Source organism: Oryctolagus cuniculus, chromosome 7, assembly GCF_051225735.1.
Source record: "Oryctolagus cuniculus isolate XC-2025 breed Fujian yellow rabbit chromosome 7, ASM5122573v1, whole genome shotgun sequence".
NCBI classification, from domain to species: Eukaryota; Metazoa; Chordata; class Mammalia; order Lagomorpha; family Leporidae; genus Oryctolagus; species Oryctolagus cuniculus.
This window is the reverse complement of record NC_142873.1, coordinates 144,137,948-144,161,954: the sequence shown is the minus strand read 5'-3', so window position 1 is coordinate 144,161,954 and position 24,007 is coordinate 144,137,948. Positions and strand designations below refer to the sequence as shown.

At 46.6% G+C, this 24,007-nt stretch overlaps 1 long non-coding RNA gene across 2 annotated transcripts; it reads right to left on the bottom strand.

The window, feature by feature from the left end:
* Positions 1-1,804: 1,804 nt before the first annotated feature.
* Positions 1,805-7,646, bottom strand: LOC149125774 (uncharacterized). 2 transcript variants are annotated; one of them, XR_016211184.1, is made up of 5 exons: positions 7,459-7,646; positions 6,591-6,704; positions 4,307-4,491; positions 3,910-4,053; positions 1,805-2,797 (listed from the first exon to the last, which is right to left on the bottom strand). It is a non-coding gene; the product is annotated as an uncharacterized LOC149125774 (long non-coding RNA). The 2 variants fall into 2 exon arrangements; XR_016211185.1 differs by lacking the exon at positions 4,307-4,491 and having other exon boundaries at positions 7,459-7,637.
* Positions 7,647-24,007: the final 16,361 nt, after the last annotated feature.

Below are 24,007 nucleotides of genomic sequence, written 5' to 3'. Positions count from 1 at the left end.
CGTAGCTCCAGCCGTTGCAACCATCTGGGGAGTGAACCAGCAAATGGAAGACCTCTCTCCTTTCTCTCTCTCTGCCTCTGCCTCTCTGTAGCTCTGTCTTTCAAATAATAAATAAATCTTTTTAAAAAGGCTTAAATTAAATAAAAGTGAATGAGAGAAAGAGTACTTGTGGAAACAGAAGTCCCTCTTTGTTTCACTACAGTTTAGTGGAGCTACATGTTGTTATGTCCACAGGCAGTGCTCGGAACTATGACAACCATCTCTCAACCATGAAAGAGAGGGAAACGCAACATGATAAGAATGAAAAAACAGAGCGATAGAAAGAATTTGGGTCCTTGATAGAATCTTGGAGCTACTGAAACAACCAGTTCTGAAGTTTATCTGCTCCAGGTCTTCTTCATATGAAAGAGAATACATTTTTCTTACACAATTATGAGGGGCTTTTTGTTTTTATCAGTTTATTGAGATAAATTGAACATAAATTGACCAGTTTGAAGTGAACAATTCCCCGGCCTTTAGTATGCTGCCAGGCTTGTGCAAGCACCTCCTCCATCCAGGGCAAAACATTTCCATCACTCCCAAATGTCGACCTCTTAACCATTTAAAAAAAAATTATTTTTATTTACTTAAAAGTCAGAGTTACACAGAGAGAGGAGAGGCAGAGAGAGAGAGAGAGAGAGAGAGAGAGAGAGAGAGGTCTTCCATCCGATGGTTTACTCCCCAAATGGCCACAACGGCTGGAGCTGCACTGATCTGAAGCCAGGAGTCAGGAGCTTCTTCCAGGTCTCCCACGCGGGTGCAGGGGCCCAAGGACTTGGGCCATCTTCTACTGCTTTCCCAGGCCATAGCAGAGAGCCCGATTGGAAGTAGAGCAGCTGGGACTCGAACCGATGCCCACATGGGATGCCGCCACTGCAGGCAGCGGCTTTAACTGCTATGCCACAGAGCCGGCCCCAATTGATTGGTCTTAAAGCACAGGTGAAAACAACCTGGGGCTTTGAGATAGTTGTAAGTCTTTTTTTTTTTTTTTTTTTTTTGACAGGCAGAGTGGATAGTGAGGGAGGGAGACAGAGAGAAAGGTCTTCCTTTGCCGTTGGTTCACCCTCCAACGGCCGCCATGGCTGGCGTGCTGTGGCCTGCGCACCGCGCTGATCCCAAGGCAGGAGCCAGGTACTTATCCTGGTCTCCCATGGGGTGCAGGACCCAAGCACTTGGGCCATCCTCCACTGCACTCCCTGGCCACAGCAGAGAGCTGGCCTGGAAGAGGGGCAACCGGGACAGAATCCGGCGCCCCGACTGGGACTAGAACCCGGTGTGCCGGCGCCGCTAGGTGGAGGAATAGCCTATTGAGCCACGGCACCGGCGAGATAATTTTACATTCACATGCCGTAAGAAATAACACAATGAGACAAAGAGGTGCTGTGTACCCTCACCGAGTTTTTCCCAGCATGGCATCATGGGAAAGGATGGTGCCGGATCACAGCCCAAATATGTGGATTCAGCCGAGACACAGAGTGCTGTCCTCACCACAAGGATTCCTCACGTTGTCCTTTTAAGAGACATCCCCACTCTCTTCTTGCCGCCTGAACTCTAACAGTCAGTAGCATGTCCTCCATTTCGAGGACATTTTAAGAATTTTATATAAGTGAGTCATACAGTATGTAACCTTCTGAGATTTTTTTTTTCACTCAGCATAGTTTTCTGGAAATTCATCCAGACTGCTGCAAGTCTAAGTATTAACATTTCCTCCGTTTTCATTGCTGAGTCTTTGTCCACGCTGAGTGGGGTTCCTCAGTTGTGCCATGGCTTAACCACTCACTCACTGAAGGATGTTTGAGTTTTTTACTACACCCAATAAAGCTACTCTAAACATTCAAGGGGTCTTTTTTTTTTTAATTTATTTCATTTATATGAAGGACAAAGTTACAGAAAGAGAGAGGGGAGACACAGAGAAAGAGATTCCATTTGTTGGTTCATTCCCCAAATGGCCACAATGGCTGGGGCTGGGCCAGGCTAAAGCCGGAAGCTACAAGCCAGGAGCTTCATTTGGGTCTCCCACATGGTGCAGGGCTGCAAGGATTTGAGCCATCTTCCATTGCTTTCCAAGGCACATTAGTAGGGAGCTGGATTGGAAGAGGAGTAGCCAGGACTTGAACTGGCGTCTGTATGGGACGCCAGCGTTTTGGGTGGTGGCTTTACCCACTACGCCACAATGCTGGCCCCATTCAAGGCTTTTTTTTTTTTTTAGAGAGATTTATTTATTTATTTGAAAGGCAGAGTTACAGAGAGGCAGAGGCAGAGAGAGAGAGAGAGGTCTTCCATCTGCTGAGACTCAAATCAGCACCCATATGGGGTGCTGGTACTGTAGGCAGTGGCCTTATCCAGTACGGCACAGCGCTGGTCCCTCAAGGATTTTTTAACAAGATAAATCTTCATTTCTCTGGGACAGATGCTCAGGATTACAATAGCTGCGTTTTATGGTAGTTTTAGCTTCTTAAGGAACTGAATAACTATCTTCCAGAGTACAGGGCCCAGGATTTTCATTACAATATTCTATTGTCTTTACATAAAATTTAGCAATGCTGCATTTAAAGAAAATCCATATCAGAAGTTGGAAGACGTAGAGCAAAGAGCTGCCAAGCTCCGCTGCAACACCTTAGTCTTCGCTCTGACGTGTGCTCTCTACGGCTCCCCAGGGCAGGGGTCAGTGTGGATGCCCTCTGTGGTTGCTGAGCCCTCAGGAAGCCCCTGCTCTGCCCTAGGAGAGTTGGAATTTCCCCACTTCTGAACCAGGGACCTGTTGGATGGAACAGAAAGCCATTCGGCTTTAAGCAAAAGAAGCGACTCACTTTACAAATATTCAGGAAGTGTAGCTGAGCCTCGCATAGGACTGAAGATATGAAATTGAAAATTCTGCAGATCCTACCAGCCGGTCCAGGGGGCTAATGACACAGTGCAGAGAAACAAGTTGAGTTCTTGGGCTCAGAAGTCCAGTGACTCGAGTTGAAATCCTGGTTCTACTACTTGTAAGCTGTGTGACCCTGGGCAAGTTACTTAACCTATCAGTATTCCAGCTTCCTTATCTTAAAATGGGATAATAACCATAACCACAGTATTAGGTGCATTTGGTGATTAAGAGAGATAATATATGTAAAATGCTTTACCACAGTGTCTGGCAGGTAGTGAGTGCTGATGTTAGTTACACCATTATTTCAGAATTAGATGAGGAGGTGAGAAAATTGTAGCACAGTAGTGGCAAATATTCAGTATACTTCTGCTAGGTGTCAGCTCTCAGCACAATTGCCCATTTGTTTGCTCTTGTTAATTTTTGTTTTTTATTTGAAAGGCAGAGAGAGAGAGACATAGAGAGAGATCTTCTGTCTGCTGGTTCACTCCCAAATGCTCAAAATAGGCAGGACTGGGCCAGGCTAAAATCAGAAGCCTAGAACTCCTACCCATGTAAGTGACAGGGACCTATGTGCTGGAGCTGTCATCTGCTGCCTTCCAGGGTGTGTATTAGCAGGAAGCTGAATCAGCAACAGAGTAGCCAGGACTCAAACCAGGCACTCTGACATGGGACGCTGGCACCCAAGTGGCAACTCCACTACTCATGACCCCACATGCCCACCCCTCAGCATTATATTTTAAACAGATTTATTGATATATAATTCACTCACCCTATAAGTGCACATCTCATTAGAACAACCATCACCACACAGAACCTTAAAACCTCGTCATTACCCCAAAAGGAAACCCCATCCCTCTCAGTCATCATCCCAAACCTTCCATGCCTTCAGCCCTGGGCAACCACTGATAGGATTTCTGTCAGTGGATTTGCCTCTTCTGGACATGTCAAATAAAAAGAATCACACAAAATGTGATCTTTTATGACTGGCTTGTTACACTTACCATCACATTTCAAGATTTGGTGTTAGCAGGGCCAGCGCTCTGGCTTGTGGGTTAAAAGCCCCAGCCTGCAGCATCAGCATCCCATATAGGCGCTGGTTGGAGTCCCGGCTGCTTCACTTCTGATCCAGGTCCTTGCTAACGTGCCTGGGAAAGCAAAAGAGAATGGCCCAAGCACTTGGGCCCCTGCACCCACGTGGGAGACCCGGAAGAAGCTCCTGGCTCCAGATTGGCTCAGCTCCTGCTGTTGCAGCCATTTGGGGAGTGAATCAGTGGATGGAATCAGAGACGGACCTCTGTGTCTCTCCCTCTCACAGTCTATAACTCTACTTTTTCAAATAAATAAATAAAAATCTTTAAAAAATAACAAAAACAAATTACCACAAATTTAGTTGCTTACCAGCAGAAGGCATTCTCTGATTGAAGCCACAGATCAGAGATGCATCTTCCAGGGCTCCCGTCAGGCACTCGTCCTCTGTAAGCACACGCTGGCACGCTAAGGAGCTCACACGTCCACGCAGGAGGCCACAGCCCCCATAACTGAAGGTCCCGCCTCTCAAGGCTGTATCATTGGAGATCAAGTCTCTGACACACACACGTCAGGGGACACATTTAACTGTAGCACACGTCCTTCTCTTGTCTGTCATCAAATCCTTCACCTCCCTCTTCCAGTGAGACCTGTGATTACGTCAGGGACCCACCAGATAATCCAGGATAATTCTCCCTCTCAATATCTTCACATTAATCACAGCTTCAAAGCGGGTAAGTTACACAGAAGGCAAACTGACAGACTCCAGACATTAGGACGTGGGTGTGGCTGGGGGGCTGTCATTCAGCCTCCCACACCGCTTGATCAAAATGTCCCTTTCTTTTTTCCTATTAGGAAATGCATCCAGTGATCAGTTGAAAAACAAGGACACGACTGGCCTGGGGCTTGTGTCTGTGACAGCTGGGCTGACTGCTTTTTCACTTCCTGACGAGTGGGAAAGTTCCATCACCCTTTGCTAGCAGGAGGGGCAAGTTCCATCAGGAGTGGGGGAGGGCAAACAGTGGCACAGGTTTCTTTCTTATTTTTTTTAACTTTTTTTTTTATTTATTTGAAAGGTAGAGTTACAGAGACAGAGACACAGAGAGAACTTCCATCCACTGGTTCACTCCCCAAATGGCTGCAACGGCTGGAGCTGGGCTGATCGATCCAAATCCTGGAACCAGGAGCTCCTTCTGGATCTCCCAAGTGGATGCAGGGGCCCAAGCACTTAGGCCATTTTCCACTGCTTTCCCATGCATTAGCAGGGACCTGGATCAGAAGTAGAGCAGCCGGGACTCAAACCAGTAGCCATATAGGATGCCGGTTCTTTACCCACTATGCTGCAGTACCAGCCCCAGCACAAGTTTCCAATAGTAATTTCTGGAAAGCTTTCTATTAGGAAATTCTTTGGTTTGTTTTTAGGAATAATTAGTTCAGTTTAAAAAAATTTTTTTAAAATTTGGGAGGCAGAGAGAGAGAGAGAGAAAACTCTCTTATCTCTAGTCCTTTCCTCAAATGCCTACAACAGCCAAGACTAAGCCAGGTCAAAGCCAGGAGCCAGGAACTCCCTCCATATTTTCCACGTGAGCAGTAGGAACTCAGACACCTGTGTCATCATCACTGCCTCCCAGGGTTTGCACTAACAGGAAGCTGGAGTCAGGTGTGGAGCCTATATAAAACCCAAGCACTGGGGCCGCTGCTGAGGTGTAGCAGGTAAAGCCACTGCCCCCAGTGCTGGCATCCCGTGTCCTGGCTGCTCCACCTCAGATCCAGCTCCTTGCTTATGTGCCTGGGAAAGCAGCGAAAGATGGCCCAAGTCCTTGGGCCCCTGCACCCATGTGCCTTCAGATCAGATCAGCTCCAGCCAGTGTGGCCATTTGGGGAGTGAACCAGCAGATGAAAGACTTTCTCTCTCTCTCTCTCTCTCTGCCTCTGCCTGTAACTCTGCTTTTCATATAAGTAAAATAAATCTTAAAAAACAAAAACAAAAACAAGCACTGATATAAAGCAAGAGCCTCCCAAGCAGTATCCCAAACACTTGAACAAATACCTGGCCCTGGTTCAGGAAATTTACATCTTTTATCTCTAAAACATCATTTTTCCAGGCTGAGGTTTTTACAGAGTAAGGCAGTTTTAACTTAGAGGCATAAGCCACTTGCCTAAAGTTACATAGGCAGTAAGCAGTAGAGCTCAGGGCTTTGAACTCAGATCACACAATCTGGACACCAAGAGCCACAGCCCAGGCCACCTCTTGATAAAAAGGAGCTCCCCAGCCTCTAACACATTCCTCTCTTCTTGACATTGGCCCTGGGTGGTTGTTAGACCAGAATTACAACCCGAGATCCATGCAACTTAGGCACCCCAGTTCCGTCATCTGTGATGCCTCAAGGACCAGAGTTCACCGACTGAGCTTGGCACCCTCCATCAGTGCTGGGACAAGCAACATGTTTGTTAGACACGATGTCCTTTCAGGTGTCACACAGCCCCGCCCGCAGAGCTAGCCAGTGGAGCCGTCCTCAGGCTGAGTCACTGCCAGGCTGTTTCACAACCTGTTTGTGTGTCAGGCAGCAGACATGGAAGGTCACTGACTGTCTTGCTGAGCTCCTGGATGGAAAGGTGGGGCTCCTAGTGACAGGTGCAAGGAGAGCTGACTCACCTGCGCCCACTGCGATTTTCACCCAGAGGTTTCTTCAACTTCTTCTAGGCTCTCTCTTTGACCTGGGGTAACATCCTGAACCGAGGGAAGTCTCAACAAACCTCAGTTCCTCATCTATAAAATGGGAATTATGCAAGGGTGTTAAAAATATTCTTAGAGTGGGGCAGGCATTGTGGTGCTGCAGGCCTGGCTGCCACTTGGGAAGTCTGCATCCCATATCAGAGTGCCCTGGCTACTCTGTGCATCCGGTCCATCTTCCTGCCAATGCACCTTCGAGACAGCAAATGACCCAAGTTCTTGGGCCCCTGCCACCCACATGGGAGACCTGAATGACATCAGCTTGATTTAGCCCCAGCTGTTACAGGTATTTGAGGAGTGAACCAGCAGATGGAAGATCTCTCACTTTCTCTCTGTTACTCTGCCTTTCAAATAAGTAAATAAACAAATCTTTTTTTTTTTCAAGGATTTATTTATTTTATTTGTAAGGCAGAGTGACAGGGAGAGACAGAGGGAGAGAGAGATCTTCCATCTGCTTGTTCACTCCCCAAATGGCCACAACGGCTGGAATTAGGCCGGACCGAAGCCAGGAGCCAGGAGCTTCTTTCTGCTCTCCTACATGGGTGCAGGGGCCCAAGCACATGGGCCATCTTCCACTGGTTTCCCAGGAGCATTAGCAAGGAGCTGGATCTGAAGTGGAGCAGCCGGGACTCAAAGCGGTGCCCATATGGGATGCCAGCACTGCAGGCAGCAGCTTAACCAGGTACACCACAGTGTCGACCCCAGTGAATAAACCTTAGAAAAAAAAATTCATGGAAGGGCAGCTGTTTAGCCTAGCAGTTAAAACACCCACATCTCATATCAGAAATACCTGATTCAATACTGAGCTCAGCTCCAGAGTCCAGCTTCCTGCTTATGCAGATCCTAGGAGGCAGCAGGTGATGGCCCAAGTAACTGGGTTCCTGCCACCCATATGGGAAACCTGGATTGAGTTAATAGTTCCTAGCTTTGGCCTAGCCTGCTCCCACCTGTTGTGGGCAATTGGGAAGTAATCTACCAGATGGGAGATCTCTGTGTCTCTCTGTCTCTACCTCTCAAATAAAACAAAAATTTCATGGAAAATTAATATTATGAAAAAAACTATGCACATATTTTAATATATTTTTGTAGCCAAATAAACCTCTGTTAATTCCATTTTCCACAAATTTTTTGAAGCACCCTCATACACTTATCCAATGATCATGCAGTCTATGTGCACAGCACCACTGATCTACACAACAAGCTGATGTAGTTGATGCTGTTACTCCATTTTACGAATGAAGATACTGAGGGTCAGAGATGTTATGCCACTGACCAAAGGCACACAGTTGGCTAGTGCAAGGTCAGGAATGAACCCCTGGTGCGTATCATTAAAGAGCTTGGGTTCGTGAGGCAACAGCAAGGGAACAAACAGGCTGACCTCTAGGCACTGCTTGCCAGTCCACGCTGAGTCATCAGGCCAGTCCCTTCCCCTCCATGTGCTTCCCTATCTGCTCTGTGGGATGGGGGATAGGAAGGTAGATACATGCACCTGAAGGGGTTTGTCACTTAAAAAAAAAGATTTATTTATTTGAAAGGCAGAGTTACAGTAAGAGGGAGAGGCACAGAGAGAGACAGAGAGATCTTCCATCCATTGGTTTACTCCCCAAATGGCCACAACAGCTGCGGCTGGGCCAGGCTGAACCCAGGAGCTAGGAGCCTCCTCTGGGTCTCCCACATGGATGCAGGGGTCCAAGCACTTGGGCCATTTTCTGTTGCTTTCCCACGCTCATTAGCAGGGAGCTCAGTAGGAAGTGGAGCAGCTGGGTCTCAAACCGGTGATGTCATGGGCTGCAGATTTACCTGCTATGCCACAACATCAGCCCCGCTCTTTCACTTTTTCTGTCTGTAGTCTTACAATTTAAGGTCAGAAAGTCTCTTCCTGAGTCACACTTGGGCATGGTCTCCGTTCCTGGCCTAGGCTCTTCCTGAGCTTCCTTTGGGGGAAGAGCAGATTAATCCTTCTTCCACGTTGGAGATATTTTATTTTATTTTATTTTACAGGCAGAGTGGACAGTGAGAGAGAGAGAGAGAGAGACAGAGAGAAAGGTCTTCCTTTTGCCGTTGGTTCACCCTCCAATGGCCGCCACAGCCGGCGCGCTGCAGCCGGCGCACCGCGCTGATCCGATGGCAGGAGCCAGGTACTTATCCTGGTCTCCCATGGGGTGCAGGGCCCAAGCACTTGGGCCATCTTCCACTGCACTCCCTGGTCACAGCAGAGAGCTGGCCTGGAAGAGGGGCAACCGGGACAGAATCCGGCGCCCGACCGGGACTAGAACCCAGTGTGCCGGCGCTGCTAGGCAGAGGATTAGCCTATTGAGCCGCGGCGCCGGCTCCACCTTGGAGATTTACCAGCAAGTTGTAGCTCTTGCTTGCAACTTTTCCATAATTTCCATTGAGCCATATCCACATTCATAAACCTGCGAGGACCAACAGCAGCTCAGTCACTGAACACACCACTGTGCCAGGAGCATCATCTACATTTTCCTTCAAAAGAAAAAAAGATTTATTGGGACCAGCTTGTGGTAAAGACGGTTAGGTAGCCATCTACAGCTCTGGCATCACATACTGGCAATGATTCAAGTCCCGGCTGCCCCACTTCTGATCCAGCTCCCTGTTAATGCTCCTGGGAAAGTGGTGGAAGATGGCCCAAGTGTTTAGGCCCCTGCACCCACGTAGGAGACCAGGAGGAGGCTCCTGGCTCCTGGCTTCAATCTGGCCCAGCCCCAACCACTGTTAGGAGTGAACTAGCAGACGGAATCTCTACCTTTCAAATAAGTAAAATAAGCCGGCGCCGCAGCTCATTAGGCTAATCCTCCGCCTGCAGCGCCGGCACACTGGGTTCTAGTCCCGGTTGGGGCGCCGGATTCTGTCCCGGTTGCCCCTCTTCCAGGCCAGCTCTCTGCTGTGGCCCAGGAGTGCAGTGGAAGATGGCCCAAGTGCTTGGGCCCCGCACCCCATGGGAGACCAGGATAAGCACCTGGCTCCTGCCACCGGATCAGCGCGGTGCGCCGGCCGCAGAGCGCCAGCCGCGGCGGCCATTAGAGGGTGAACCAACGGCAAAAGAAAGACCTTTCTCTCTCTCTCTCTCACTGTCCACTCTGTCAAAAAATTAAAAAAATGTTTTTAAAAGGGTTTATTTATTTATTTTCTTACTTGAAAGGCAGAGTTACAGAGAGGGAATGACAGAGAGAGAGAGAGATCTTCCATCTGCTGGTTTACTCCCCCAAAAGGCTGGGCCAGGAGAAAGCCAGGAGCAAGGAGTTTCTTCTGGGTCTCCCACATGGGTGGCAAGGACACATCTTTTGCTGCTTTCCCAGGTGCATTAACAGGAAGCCAGACTGGGAGTAGAGCAGCCAATATTCAGACCAGGGCTCATACAGAATGCTGGCATTCCAGGTAGTGGCTTAACCAACTGCGCCACAATGCCAGTCCCTACATGTTCTTTTTTTTTTTTTTTTTTTAAGCTTTATTTATTTATTTGAAAAAGGCAGAGTTAGAGAGAGATCTTCCATCTGCTGGTTCATGCCCCAGACGACCAAAGTGGCCAGGATGGGCCAGGCTGAAGCAGGAGTTTCATCCAGGTCTTTCAAACATTTGGGCCATCCTCCGCTGGTTTCCCAGGCACATTAACAGAGAGCTGGATCAGAAGTGGAGCAGCCAGGACTCGAACCAGTGCCCATATGGGTCACTGGCATTTCACAAGTGGTGGCTTAACCCACCACAACACAATGCTAGCCCCGCATTTTCCCTTGATCTTCACAATGGCCACAAGAGAAGAGACCTCTTGAGGTCTTACTTACAGGAGGTGGAGTTGGCCTCAGCCTTGCTGGGTCTGCCTCTTGGCCCTTTGCCAGATGGCTATTCCTCTGGGCTCCCAGCCCTGATGGTGAGAGAATGCCCTGGAATGATGAATGAAGAGCACTTGGTGAGCTGCAGAGCATTGTGCACACAGGGCTGCTATGGAGTTATTACTGGCTCTCTTTTCCCCACTATTACTGGGAGATGGGACCCAAGTCTTCAATTGTTTTTGCATCTACAAATAATACCAATATGGGCTTTTCTTTAGGTTCTTGGTTGATAATTACCAGCTGCTATCATTCTAGTCATTAAGGACAAACAGGTGGGATCAGTCAACAAGATCTTAGCCACACAGAAAAGACAACAATGTTGAGAATTAGTTTTCTTGTTGGCTTGGTCATTGCCCAGTTTTCCTTGCCATTATGATTTTTGTTGTTGTCATATTTTCAGTGTTCTCCCCAAAGAAATAAGAGGAGAGAATCCAAGACAAGCAGAAAAAATCACTCAAACACAATTCCTCAGCAGCAAAACTACCTGAATGCCAATCTCAACTCTTTGTCACCTGTAGGAGTTTCTCAGAAGCCACACACCCACCCTGCCATAACAGCTTCTCCCTCTAGCAGGCTCTCCCGGCTCTGCCAGGTACTCCACTCTGTTTACTCTTCTCTGCTTCCAAAGGGGGTCACTTCTCTCTTGTATTTTTAAAGAACATATTATTTTATTTATTTAAAAGGCAGAGCTACAGAGAGAGGGACACACATACACAGTGAGAGAGACAGAGAGAGAGAGAGAGAGAGAGAGAGAGAGATCTTCCATCTGCTGTTTCACTCCCCAAATGGCTACAACAGAGCCAGGAGCTTCTTCAGGGTCTCCCACGTGGGTACAGGGGCCAAGACTCAGGCCATCTTCCTCTGCTTTCCCAGGCACATTAGCATGATCAGAAGTGGAGCAACTGGGACTCAAACCCAACGCCCATATTGTATGCAGGCATTACAGGCAGTGACTTTACCCACTACTCCATAACACCAACCCTGAACTTTGTTTTTTAATGTACTAATATTTGTTGGGCAACCACTCCTGTGTTTAGAATTGCAGTGACTTTATAATTCTTTAAAATGGAGAAAGTAATTTTTTCATAAATATTAAGATCTTCTAAAATATTAGAATTTCTAAGAATAAGCATATAATGCTATTATAACCAGAAAAATAACATTTTCTTTATTTTAATTTTATTGATATATATTTACATATATAATTAAAACATACTCATTTAAATGTACAACTTGATGAGCTTTTTGTTTTAAAATTTTAGCTATTTATTTCATTTTGTTTGAAAGGCAGAGAGACAAAGATAAACAGAGACAGATCTTCCATCTGCTGGTTCACTCCTTGGATGCCAGCAATGGCCAGGGCTGGGTCAGGCCAATGCCAGAAGCCCAAAATTCAGTTCGTATCTCCCACATGGAGGGCAAAAATCCAAGTATTTGAGCCATCATCTTGAAGAACCTTAAAAATCAAACCAAGATGGAGTGACTAAAGCTAACACTATTAAAAACAGGAAGTCACCTTTGCCCCAAATAAAATTAAAGTTTAAAAATTATAGCCCTAAACTTTTTCCCCAGAGCTAAAATTAGGTGCAGCTATAAAAATAAGGGACCCTATGCTTAGCTAGCTGCAACACTTGTGCCTGGCTGTGCTAAGACCTAACCCAGTTTGTATGCCTCCTAATACTCAAATAACGGTGTGGGAAGCGGGACGCTGCTCTCCCTCCAGGGGAACGAAGGGAGCGAGACGCGTCCCCCTCAGGGTGAACAAGATGACCCTGACAGGGAAAGGAACTGCTAAAGAAGTAAACAACAAAATGGCGACGAGGTGCATGCCTCCCATGTGATCCCGTAGCTGATTGGATAGAAGACGCATGCCTTTCACATGATCAGCTCACGGATTGGAATGCTGTGTGCATGGACACTATAGTGCTTTCGATTGGTCGCTGCGGGTATATAAACCGTGTGGCTTTGTGCTGGGGGCGCTCTCTGGACTCCCGAGTTCAGGAGGCCCGTCTGCACAGACGCCGAATAAATCCTCTTGCTTTTTGCATCAGCTGGTCTGGACTCTGAGTCTTTGGGGTGTGCCTCTCGACGTGTTAGCATCCTCACTCAGAGGGTCTAACAATCTGCTGCCTCCCAGGGTGTGCACTGGCAGGAAGCAGGATCAGAGGTGTAGCAGGTGGGACATGGACCAGCCACTCCAATAAGCGAGAGTCTCATGCGGCATCTTAACTACACTAACTGAACTGATGTGCCACACTCCAGTCCCTGCTTGATACATTTGGACAAATACATACCTCTGAGAACCTACCACCACAATCAAGATAAAAATTTCCATTTTCACCAAAAGTTCACTGTGTCCATTTGCCATCAATACTTGCCAACCCTCCCCACCGGCAAACACAGATCTGATTTTATTCACCATAGACTAACTGTGTCTGTTCTACAACATCATTTTTTGCATTTGCATTCTTTCATTTAGAATGTTTTGTTTTTATTTTATTTGAAGGTTTATTTTATTTATTTAAAAGGCACAGTGACAGAGAGCGAAAGAGATCCTTTATTCACTGGTTCACAGGCCACAATGGCTGAGTCTGGACCAGACTTAAGCCAAGAGCCAGTAACTCCATCCAGGTCTCCCACATTAGTGGCAGTGGCCCAAGTATTTGGGTCACCTTAGGCTGCTTTCCCAGGCATGTTAGAAGGGAGCTCGATTGGTGGGGCCGGTGCTGCGGCACAGTGGGTTAACGCCCTGGCCTGAAGCGCCGGCATCCCATATGGACGCAGGTTCAAGACCCGGCTGCTACACTTCCTGTCCAGCTCTCTGCTATGGCCTGGGAAAGCAGTAGAAGATGGCCCAAGTGCTTGGGCCCTTGCACCCACATGGGAGACCTGGAAGAAGCTCCTGGCTTTGGATTGGCACAGTTCCAGCTGATGTGGCCATTTGGGGAGTGAACTTTCGGATAGAAGATCTCTCTCTCTCTCTCTGCCTTTCCTCTCTCTATGTAACTCTGACTTTCTAATAAATAAACAAATCTAAAAAAAAAAATAAATAAAAAGACAGGAGCTCGATTGGAAGCAGAGCAGCCGGGACTCAAAACAACACTCTGATATTGGATGCCAGAGTTGCAAGCAGAGGCTTAACTCACTGTGCCACAGCATCTGTCAGCGCTCAGCTCTCTGCTCTTTGCTGAGTTGCCCACCTGGCCTGCCCATTCAACCATGTAACCTCGCTCTCCCCCAAGTCTGAGTGACTGGACACTCTCTATCTGTTCCTTCCGTTCTGACGGATAAAGCCTTATTTCACAAAGAAAAAAATTATCTATCTTGTTATGTAAATCAGTAGTTTTTTGTTTTATTATTATGTAGTAGTATTTCCTTGTAGGAATATATTACAATCTATTCATCCATTCCCCTTTCATGGACATTTGGTTTGTTCCAAGATGTTTTTCTTTTTAATTAACACATATTCTTTTTTTTTTTTTTTTTTTTTTTTGACAGGTAGAGTTAGACAGTGAGAGAGAGAGACAGAGAGAAAGGTCTTTCTTCCTTTGGTTCACTCCCAAATGGCCGCTATGGCCGGAGCTATGTAGATCCAAAGCCAGGAGCCAGGTGCTTCCTCCCGGTCTCCCACGCGGGTACAGGGCCCAAGCATTTGGGCCATCCTCCACTGCCTTCCCGGGCCACTGCAGAGAGCTGGACTGGAAGAGGAGCAACCAGCACTAGAACCCAGCACCCACATGGGATACTGGTGCCAAAGGCGGAAGATTAACCAAGTGAGCCACGGCGCTGGCCCCACACATACTCTTAAAAGACTTGAAAAACAAGGGACTGGCACTGTGGAGTAGTGTGTAAAACCACCACCTGTGGTGCTGGCATCCCATATAGGCGCCAGTTCAAGACCTAGCTGCTCCACTTCTGATCCAGCTCCCTGCTAATGTGCCTAGGAAAGCAGCAGAAGATGGTCCAAGTACTTGGACCCCTGCACCTACATGGGAGACCCAGAAGAACCTCCTGGCTCCTGGCTTCAGACTGGCCCAGCTCCAGCCATTGTGGCCATTTGGGGAATGAACCAGCAGATGGAGGTCTCTCTCTCTCTAATTCTGCCTTTGAAATAAATGAATCAATTTTTAAAAATTTAAAAATTTGGAGAGAAAAACAAATGGAGGAAAAATAAACTCCAATCCCATTAACCAAAGGCAATTATCATTAACATTGGGATCTTTTGTTTTTTTTTTTCCCCCTCTCTGGACAATGAGAATTTCAACTCGAGCAGCCTGACTCCAGAGCCCATTTTTTTTTTTTTATTTAAGATTTATTTTTTTATTTGAAAGGCAGAGTGACAGAGAGGGAGAGACAGAAAAAGAGAGAGAGAGAGAGGATAGATCGTCCATTCTCTGATTCATTCCCAGAATGGGCTGATCTAGGCCAAAGCCAGGAGCCAGGAACTCCATCTTGGTCTCCCATGCGGGTGGCAGGGACTCAAGTATTTCAGCCATCATCTGCCACTTGCCAGGCTTGGAGTAGTCAGGACTCAAACCAGCCACCCGACATGGAATGCGCACACCTCAAGCAGTGGCTTATCCAAAGCAGCACAACGCAGCCTCCAGGGCCCATCTTAAACCCTAAGTGCTAGAACGCTGATGCACCCCTTCTGCTTCTCCACAAAGTCTTTGTGGGTTTCCTTACATCCTCTGGACTGTACAGTCTGCCCTGGAGAATGTTTGATTTGATGTTATACATGATGGCCTATGACCCTTCGACCCAAGGAAGCGGTTAATGGTAATGATCTAAAGGGGACCAGAAATAAACTTTTACTTGCAAATATATCACATAGCAGACTCAAAATTCTGGCTGCTCTGAGGGTGGGAAAACACCCCCTGCTTCCAGGGGCTGGTGTGAGGAGTAAATGAGCAATACAGATTCACCGAGAGTGCTTACCCCAAAGCATGGTACCTGATAAGCACTCATTAGAGGGGAACTGTCAAAGGGCCTCCATCCAGGAAACTTGAGACCCAGTGGGTTAATTATCTTCAGACAGAAAACAACTCTGACTTCCCCAGACAGCCTGGGAGGAGAGAAACCCAAACAGACAGTTACAGTTCAGCTAAAACAGAGCTAATCTTTAATCTTTTATGGATACGTGTAATACATTAACTATTATAGCCTGTCCCCTTGAGGCACCTCAACACCTGGTCAAGCAGAGGCTGGGTTGGGCTGGCTGGGCTAAGTGGAAGGGAACAAGTAAATAGGATAATTACCCCTCTGCAGCAGACTTTCTTAGGCCCCTGCCTTGAGATGACACGGCTAATGCTGTCTGTCACACAGGGGCCAGGATAGGGAGAACTCTTGAGTCAGCACCCAGGGAACAGCACACATGAAATGACCTGAGATGCTTTACCTGTCTTTCAGCAACCCAAACTCCTTAAGACCAAGGGTTGAATCATTTCTTATTTGTCACTGGGTGTTTGCTGTTAGTGGTTACTATTAATAACGATGCTGTCATTATCATAATAGGGAAAACAATTCAAAGGTGCAGAATTACTAAGGCGAGGTGTCTCCAAGAATTATGAAATCATAAAGTTCAACTAATGAATTATCTCAACTCTAAAACACTTTTTTTTTTTTTTAATTTGAGAGGTAGAGCTACAGATAGGGAGAGATAGAGAGAAAGGTCTTCCATCCCCTGGTTCACTCCCCAAATGGCCTCAATGCCCAGAGCTGGACCGATCTGAAGCCAGGAGCTAAGAGCTTCTTCCTGATAAGCAGGGTCTCCCACACAGGTGCAGGGGCCCAAGCAGTTGGACCATCTTCCACTGCTATCCCAGACCATAGGCATAGAGCTGGATCGGAAGAGAAGCAGTCAGGACACAAACCAGCGCCCATATGGGATGCCGGTGCTGCAGGTGGAGGCTTAGCGTGCTACATCCAAAGCACTGGCCCCTATGACATACATTTTGTGTGCATGTTGATCAGTCTTCAACTTACAATACATGCATTTCTCTACTGACTGAGATTCTGTTATTAAATAAACACTGTGACTTAGGCGTACACAGTGTCCAGGAATCAAGGAAACAAAATACTTCGACTTCCTGCTCTGGGCAAAAATTCTTTGTGCCACAGCCTGGACTTCAGTATGTTTACTAGAAGGAAGTTTACTTCTTCTTCAGACCCTCCTTCCTGTAGTGGACACCATTACTGATCAGCTGTTCCTTGTGTGAAGCTGAAATCTGTCTCCTTATAATTTCCTTCCAGCAGTTCTAGCCCTGACTCTGGAACTACACAAAATTAGTCAAAATTTTCTTAGGAAAAATTTTTTTAGACTGTTATGAACTGAATGTTTGTGTCTCTCCATAGTGCGTATGTTGAGTCCTAGCTCTCTGTGTGGTGGGGAGGTCTTCGGGAGGTAATTAGGTCATGAGGATGGAGTTCTTATAAAAAGAAACACAATTGCTGGGTAAAGCCTCCGCCTGTAGTGCTGACATTCCATATAGGTACCAGTTCGAGTCCCGGCTGCTTCTCTTCTGATGCTTTCTGCTATGACCTGGGAAAGCAGTGGAAGATGGCCCAAGTGCTTGGGTCCCTCCACCTGCATGGGAAGAAGCTCCTAGCTCCTGGCTTCAGACTGTTCCAGCTTGAGCCATTGCGGCCATTTGGAGAGTGAACCAGGGGATGGAAAACCTCTCTCTCTTTGTTTCTCTCTCTCTCTGCCTCTGCCTCTGTGTTTCTGTAACTTTGCCTTTCAAATAAATAAATCTTAAAAGAAAAACACAAGGGAGCAAACTGTTGAAATCCTTACTTAATGTATACTAAGCTGATCTTCTGTATATTAAGATAATCGAAAATGAATCTTGATGTGAATGGAAGGGGAGAGGGAGTGGGAAAGGGGAGGGTTGTGGGTGGGAGGGACGGTATGGGGGGGAAGCCATTGTAATCCATAAGTCGTACTTTGGAAATTTATATTCATTAAATAAAAGAAAAAAAAAAGGAGAACAAAAAAAAAAAAAAAGAAAGAAAAACACAAAAGAGATAGCTTTTCTTTTGGTACTGTGAGGGTACAGGATGACAGCTGTCTACAACCAGGAAGAGTTCCCTAATCAGACACCAGCTTTGTCAGCACCTTTTTTTTTTCCCCCAAAGATTTATTTATTTATTTGAAAGGCAGAGTTACAAAGAGGCAGAGGCAGAGAGAGTCCTCTATCTGCTGGTTCTTCCCCAAATGGCTGTAATAGCCGGAGCCGGGCCGATCCGAAGCCAGGAGCCAGGAGCTTCTTCTGGGTCTCTCACGGATACAGCATCTGGGCCATCCTCTCCTGCTTTCCTAGGCCACAGCAGAGAGCTGGATTGGAGGTGGAGCAGCAGGGACTCGAACTGGCACCCATATGGGATGACAGCAATGTAGGTGGTGGCTTTACCCACTACGCCACAGCGCCGGCCCACTGTGTCACCCCTCTTTGTCAGCACCTTGATTTTGGATTTCTCAGCCTCCAGTACTAAGACAAAATTTGTTGTGTCAGCCCCCAGTCCATGGTAACTGATGAGCACAGTGAGAACTAAAACAGAGCAAAGTCTTAGGACAGTACATCTCTGAAGCCAGACAGATCTGGATTTTTGTCCTGATTCTGGGCTTGCCTGTAACCTTCACTGAACTGTTTCCTCATCTGTAAAGTCAGCTAAAGTGCCCATTGTTGTGAGAATTACATGAGAAAAATAGGTATAACATATTTGGCACCTGATGCTCGGTAAATCCTCTTCTCCTCCCCTCTCCTCAGTCCCCACTGGCTTTGTCATATTTTTATACATTGGAAGATTGATGTCCTGTTCCACCTTTGCCAAGTCTTTTCCAAGTTAAATATTCTCCAGTTCTTAAACCACTCTCCTCAAAATAACTCTGATTCCTTGCATGCCTACAATATACAGTACAGGCACCATTGAAAGTCTAAGAAGTTAACTAATTCGCTTAGGATCAAACAAGCAGTACCAAGATTCAAGTCTAGAGTAGTCTGGCTCTAAAGTCACACCCTCGATTCTAGATCATATAGCAGTATGTCCACATGTGGACTTTTAAATGTCCTAGGAGCAACATTTCAAAAAGTGAAAAGAAATGGTGAAATTACATTTAATACGTTATTTTTACTTAACCCAAATTTTCAAAATAGCATCATTTCAACATGTATTTAATATAAAAAATTATTGAGGGGCCAGTGTTGTGGTACAGTAGGTTAAGCTGCCACTTGGCAATACATGCATCCTACACTGGAGTTCAAATCCCAGCTGCTCCATTTCTGACACTGATCGCTTGCTAGTGTTCCTGGCAAACAATGTCCCAGTACTTGGGCCCCCGCCACCCACATGGGAGATCGGGATGGAGTTTCAGGCTCCTGGCTTTGGCCTGGCCCAGCCCCAGCTATTGCAGACATTTGGGAGTGAACCAGCAGATGGAAGATCACTTTCTTTCTCTGCCTCTTGCATGCTTGCTGTGCCTTTCAAATAGATAAATAAAGCTTTAAAAATTATAGAGTTTTTTCTTTTTGTACTAAGTTTTGAATATCCAGTGTGTATCTTACAGTATATCTCAGTTTGGATTAGCCACATTTCAAGTAGCTAATAGCTACACATGGCTCTTGGGTATCATATTAGCACATATCTAAAAGAAAGGTGAGGGGGCTGGCATTGTAGTACAGCAGGTTAAGTTGCCACTCACAATGCTGGCATCCCATATATGTGCTAGTTTGAGTCCCGGCTGCTTCACTTTCAATCCAGCTCCCTGCTAATGTGCCTTAGAAAGCTGCAGAAGATGGCCCAAGTCCCTGGGCTCCTGCCACCAGTGTGGGAGACCTAGATGGAATTCCAGGCTCCTGGTTTCAGCTTGGCTGAGTCACAGTCATTGTGGCGATTTGGGTAGTGAACCAGCAGGTGAAAGCTCTCTTCTCAGTCTCTACCTCTATTTCTGTAACTTTGTCTTTCAAATAAATATTTAAAAAAAAAAAAAGGGGGGGGGGGAGGTGAGTGTCCCAGCCTGGAATTTAAGGACTTAGGCTTCACTGTATCTAGTGCTAAATGTAGAAGACCAAGGAAATCATTTGATAACCCTTCTGCTGCTATCAGATATACCAATAATTTTCTCAACAAATACAGTACAGCCAGCACCATACCTGCAGGTTCTGCATCTGAGGATTCAGCAAACTGCAGATTGAAAACATCTGGGGGAAGATTGCATCTGTACTGAGTGCACACAGACTTTTCATTATTCCCTCAACAATATAGTACAACTATTTATGTAGCACTTACATTATATTTGGTATTACAAGTAATCAAGAGGTGACTTAAACTCTATGGGAGGATGTTCATGAGTTATATGCAAATACCACACCATTATACATAAGGGACTTGAGCATCCATGGATTTTGATATCTGAGCCAGGTAATGGAAAGAATCCCTCTATGGATGCATGAAGACAGGTGTATTTATCCAGTTCTAGTCCTGGCTGCTCCTCTTCCAATCCAGCTCTCTGTTATGGCCTGGGAAAGCAGTAGAAGATGGCCCAAGTGCTTGGGCCCCTGCACCTACATGGGAGACCGAAAAGAAGCACCTGGTTCCTGGCTTCGGATCGGCATAGCTCCAGCCTTTGCGGCTATCTGGGGAGTGAACCAACAGAAGGAAGACCTCTCTCTCTGTCTCTCTCACTGTCTGTAACTCTACCTCTCAAATAAATAAAAATATTTTTTTAAATATTTACTTATTTATTTCAATGGCAGAGCAACAGAGAGAGAAACAGAGGAAGATTTTCCACCCGTTAGTTTATTCCACAAATGGCGCAATAGCCAGGGCCAGGCCAGGCCAAAGCCAAGAGCCAGGAACTCCATCCTGGTCTCCCAACTAGAGGGCAGGGGCCCAAGTATTTGGGCCATCATCTGCTGCCTCTAAGGAGCATAAGCAGGAAGCTGGATAGGAAGTAGAAGAGCTGAGGCTCAAATCAGCTCTTGGATATGGGATGCCAGAATCACAAGCAGTGATTTAACCTGCTGCACCCCAACTCAGGCCCTGGAACTTATACTTTTTTTTTTAAAGAGCTATTTACTTATTTGAAAGGCAAAATTAGAGAGAGAAAGGTCTTCTATCCACTGGTTCCTTCCCCAAATGGCCTCAACAGCTGGGGTTGGGCCAGGCGGAAGCTGGAAGCCAGGAGCTTCACTTGGACTTCCCATGGAGTACCAGGGGTCCAACCACTTTGGGTCACCTTCTGCTGTTTTTCGTGGCCATTAGCAGGGAGCCAGATGGGAGGTGGAGCATCCAGGACTTGAATGGCACCCATGTGGGATGCTGGCATTGAAGCCAGTGGCTTAACCTGCTACTTTATAGCACCAGCCCCAGAAATTTGTAATTTCTTTTCAAAGATTTATTTATTTTATTTGAAAGGCAGAGCTACAGAAAGGCAGAGGCAGAGAGAGGGAGAGAGGTCTTCCATCCACTGGTTCACTCCCCAGAAGGCCGCAGCTGCGCCAATCCGAAGCCAGGATCCAGGGGCTTCCTCTGGGTCTCCCACGCAGGTCCAGGGGCCCAAGGACTTGGGCCATCTTCCACTACTTTTCTAGGTCATAGCAGAGAGCTGGATCAGAAGTGGAGCAGCCAGGACTCAAACCACTACCCCTGTGTGATGCCGGCACTGTAGGCAATGGCTTTACCTGCTACGCCACAGCGCCAACCCCAGTAACTTATAATCTTAATGGGAGGCAACATACGAAAAACAATTGCTAGTGTGTCACCTAGTCAAATGTACTGTGAAGAAACACACAGTAGGGTATGGAGGCAGGAAAGATAGTGGATTACAATTTTATTGATTGATTGATCTTTTAAAGATTTACTTATTCATTTAAAACAGCCACAGAAAGAGAGGGAGAAACAGAGAGAGATCTTCTATTCACTGGTTCACTCCCCAGATGGCTGCAATGGCAGGGGCCGGGCCAGGCTGAAACCAGGAGCCAGTAGCTTCTTCTGGGTCATCCACCTGGATGGCAGGGTCCCACGCACTTGGGCCATCCTCTGCTGCTTTTCCCAGACCATTAACAGGGAGCTGTATTAGAAGTGGAGCAGCTAAGAAACAAACCGATGCCCATATGAAATGCTAGCACTGCAGGTGACAGCTTTACCCTTTACTCCACAACACCAACCCCTGCAGTTTTATTTTAAAAACTTATTTAAAATAAATAAATAAGTGTAGGGGGGGAGAAGATATTTCTTCTCTTTGGTGATTCACTCCCCAAATATCTGAAACAGCCAAGGCTAGGTCAGGCTGAAGCCAGGAGCCCAGAACTCCACCTGGGTCTCCCATGTAGGTGGGTGGCAGGGATACATGTGGGCCATCATTTGCTACCTCTCAGATGCATTAGCAGGAAGGTGAGGCGGAGCAGCCAGGATTTGAACCAAGTATTCTGATATGTGATATGGGCATCTCAAACAGCAGTTTAACCCACTACCACAACACCTGCCCCATGGATTGCGCTTTTTAAATAGGTGGTCAGGGAAGTCATCACTAATAAAAAGGAGAGTTAAGCAGAGACCAAAAGGCAGCAAGGGAGTGGATCCTGCATTTCAGAGGGAGAAGGGAAATCCCAAGCAGTTTGTACAACTGCCAAAGACTTAAACTGATGGCCGGCGCTGTGGCTCACTTGGCTAATCCTCCACCTGCGGCGCTGGCACCCCGGGGTTATAGTCCCGGTTGCTCCTCTTCCAGACCAGCTCTCTGCTATGGCCGGGAAGGGCAGCGGAGGATGGCCCAAGTGCTTGGGTCTCTGCACCCGCATGAAGGAGTAAGTACCCAGCTCCTGGCCTCGGATCAGCACAGCACTGGCCGTAGCGGCCATTAGGGGAGTGAACCAACAGAAGGAAGACCTTTCTCTCTCTTTCTCACTCTATAACTCTCTCTCTCACTGTCTAACTCTGCCTGACAAAAAATTTTAAAAAAATTAAAAATTAAAAAGACTTAAACTGAGGGTATCCCTGACATATTCAAGTTGTGTGGATGGGGGGGGGCAGGGATGGGCTCAGAGGAGGATGGTTGACAATGTCTTATCAGATAGGTAACGGGATGAGAGCTGCTCATATAGGTTTAATAAGGATTTTGGCTTTTTCTCTAAGTGAAGACTGCTATAAAGTAATGAGGACACTGGAGATAATAGGACAGAAAAGCAATGGTTCTACCTGTTATCTGTTGCATAGGCTATGTGTATCGGAAGCAGCTAACACAAAGCAGCTCTTTCCTACAGAACTAGGTTGTAACGCTAAGGTTGAGAATCAAACATTGAGTATAATAGGAAGGTAGGGCCATTTAAATTCTCATTAGACCATTCCAGAAAGCTGTTGAAGGAACAGTGTTTGTATGTGTGTGTGTTGTGATCCACGTGAATAGTCTGCTGTGCAGATGCAGGCTGTCCAAATACTGGTCTTCCTTTCAGACCAGTCTAGTGATTGGCTGGGAAACATTAAATACATGAACTCTTCCCCTCTTTTGCTATCACTAACCATAATAATTGGGGGAAACTCACTGTGGGGGAAAGAATCCATAAATTCAGAAGGCAGCATGGTAAAGAGATGACCTTGGTGTCAGGAAGAACCAAATTTGAATTTGAGTTCTGTCATTTACTGGCTGTGTGCCCTTGGGCAAGCTACTTTACCTTCCTGAATCTCTTTTCCCTCCTCTGTAAAGTGGAGAAAGGTACTATCTTTCAGTAGCATTTGGCATTTTTACACACATGTAAGTGGCTGGTGTGTAGCAACTGTTCAATAATTAGTAGCTTTGGGATGTGTTCAATACATATAAAAAACATCTTTAAAGAAAACACATGACTCCTCCCTTCAATCTATCCAGGGAGATGAGATATGCACAAAATATATTCAATAAGGTAGAATGTACCTGCTGAATATAAAATAGCGCTACCATTAATTGAATGCTTATACAGCCAAGTGGTGTGCTAAGCGCTTTCTATCTACCTCATTTATTTTTGCAACCTCCCTCTGTACTACTATTAGCTCTGCCTTACAAAAAAGGAAGCCGAGGCTCAGAGAGGGGAAGTGAATTGCCCAAGGTTGCACAGCTGTGAGGAGAGAGCCGCACAGCCTCAGCAGAGAAACCCTCCCCTGTATGTAACTCCTAGGCCTCAATCAGGTTTTACCATACTGCTCACTCATTTCCTGTCATTTTTATTTCTTTTAAATCTAACCTTACCTCAAAATGTCAGCTGAAATTTTGGTAAATACCACAGTGCCTCAAAGGAAGGAACCGCAGTTCTTTGGGCTTTATAAAACTGGTGTCTGCACAGGAAAACAGAGATTCAGCAACTTTACGACCTCCTCCGATCACCAACACGGAAAGTGCGCGCCTCTGCCCAATCGTGTGAGTCCCCAGGTTGGTCGGGGGGCACAGCCTAAGCTGGGGGGCACGAGCCCGTCCGACAGCCGTCAGAGTTCTGCGTAGGGCCAGTTCTCTTCCTATTC